The following is a 2480-nucleotide window of genomic DNA, read 5'->3' on the forward strand; positions in this document are numbered from 1 at the left end:
TCCAGTAAAAGTAAAGCATTTCCCTCCGCTGCTAAACTCACGCATCCTCTCACCATCGATGGTAAGGAGTACGTCCCTGAGACTCCGTTTGCAGAAGAGAAGGCAAAAATATGGCATTCTCAGGTATTGATCCCTTTCTCCTTGACTGATGAACCTTTAGCGTTCTTAGGTCCTCTTCAAGAAAATCGCTGCCTTGAGATCACCAGAACAAATTCTTCCCTTTTCCCCACCAGTCATATCTCTAAACCCTTGGTTTCTGCCTAAAAGCCTTTTTCCCTTCGCTATGTCGACAGGAACTTCAGGACTGCTCCTCCCAAAAACTGCCCTAAATTTTGTGTCTGGATGGATCGATTAGAATCAGAGAAAATTGACCATTGGAAAAGGACAGACATCTACACCCTTCTACAGATTTCCCGTTGTGGCCCTCCCCAATCTTGTGGCATGTTACTAGCTGCCCTCCAATTTTGGGATAGTTCGACCAACTCTTTCCATACCAAGTGTGGCATGATCACACCGACACTCTTGGATATTGCTGTCATCACTGGCTTAAAACCGACTGGTGAAGTCTTCAACTGTGAAGTCGTAGAGCCAATCTCTTTGCGGTTTGACGTTGGTGACTCTCGCAAGCCGACGTACAACAACTTCATTGATCACCATGCCACCTCTTCAGGCCCTGTGACCGATGAAGAACATGTGGCTTTCCTGACTCTTTGGATATCTCGCTTTGTTTTCTGCTCCAGATCTATGCAGATAGCCAAGCATTTTGCCCTTCTGGAAACTCAACTGCACCAAGAGCGTGATATCGCCCTGGGCTAATTAATTTTAGCTTCTCTTTATGAATCTCTGTCTGAGGTCGTCTATCAAATCAAACTCTATGACCCTGAGAATTCAAAGAAGAAAAACGTGTTGGTCCATGGACCTTTTTGGTTCTTACAGTTGTGGCTCAATGCCACTTTCTCTAAAGATATAACCCCCTATGGGATGAGAAGGGTTGCGTGTCCCCCAGAGGAACGACACCTTATTTGGAAGCGATTGATCCCTCTGACGCCCATCGACAAAACCTTCCCTGACCTCCAGGTGTTTCGCCTTTTGTTCAACATCATGCTGACCCGTGCCAACTTTCTCCCTTCTATGTCCCCTTTTAGCCGTCGAACTGAAGGTCCTGCATGGTTCACCAGGGCTTTTCCTCCGACTGAAGATGAGCATGGAGATGAAACCTTCCTCATCTGGAGACGTCTTCTGGTCCCTCAATTCCTGTCGGCTGAAACCTCCAGTAGCAACCCTGGCCTAGTGGCTTATCAGCCTAACATGGTGGCCAGACAATTTGGCCTTTGCCAATTTATTCCCAAGTCCCTGTTCTCTTCTCCTGAATTACTCACAAACAACCTTTGTGGTCAACCTTGGAGTGTGATCCAGGAAGATCTTGATACCATCTAGGAAAACCGACCACGACTCCGCTCCACTCCCTTTCGACCAACCTTCTTCTGCACCAAAGAGTTTGATGATTGGTGGCAGTCATATCTTGCTGTTTATGTTGGCGCTCCTGAGGCCAAACTATCTGAACTAACTCAAGCTTTTGTTTATTTGCAGGCGAAATCGACCAAGTGTAAGGCTCTCCATGCCAAACAAATTTGTGCTTTCCAGAACTATTTCCAAGTTGTGTATCGATCAGATAATCTTCGTCAGACCATCTTTGAAGCCGCAGTCGAACTAATGGAGAAAGTAACTGACAGGCTCCCAAAACATAAAATCCATGGTTACGTGAAAGACAAGTATCTTTACGCCCTTCATTTTGGAAACATCAAGTTCCCTCCTTTGCCATCTAGCCCCTTGGCTTTGGCCTTTGGCCATTCGGTCCTAGAGTGGTTTTATTGTCCCATTTCACACGTACAAAATGCCTATAAGAAAAAGGCCGACAGAGTGGTCCCGACGAAGCATTATCTGCCTGACTACTCAGGGCCACTTCATATTGAGCCTCAATATGTTAGCGTGTTCGAATCCACATAACTTGGTAACACTTTTCTAGAAAGTTAACACCTCCTTTCAGTTGGATTTCGTTGCTCTCTTGTGTTTCTTCTGTTTATTTGCAACGATCCCTCTAGACCCTGTGGATCATGCTCCTGCCAAAGAACCTACCCCTTTGACACAAAAGGCTCAGGTTCGACTCTGGCTGAATTGTCGTTCTCTTTTGCCTTGGTTTTTATTCTTAGCCGTCATTTCCCCTTTTGCAGGTTGCTCCTGAGAAATCCTCTGATGATGATGAACGCCCTATTTCTCAAGTCTTGAAAAAACCCAGTTCTTCGGTATGCGCCTATATGAAGCAGTCTCATTTACTCTTGTGATTTTTTAGGGGAAACACTACGTGGTCTCTAATTTCTTACTTATGTGCAGGGTCAACCACATTCGACAGACCCCACTGTCTCCTCTCACTCCAAAAAAATCCAAAAAACAAAAACGCTCCGCCGCCACAGAATCTGAGG

The sequence above is a fragment of the Lathyrus oleraceus genome, chromosome 4 (assembly GCF_024323335.1).
Source record: "Lathyrus oleraceus cultivar Zhongwan6 chromosome 4, CAAS_Psat_ZW6_1.0, whole genome shotgun sequence".
Classification (NCBI taxonomy): Eukaryota; Viridiplantae; Streptophyta; class Magnoliopsida; order Fabales; family Fabaceae; genus Lathyrus; species Lathyrus oleraceus.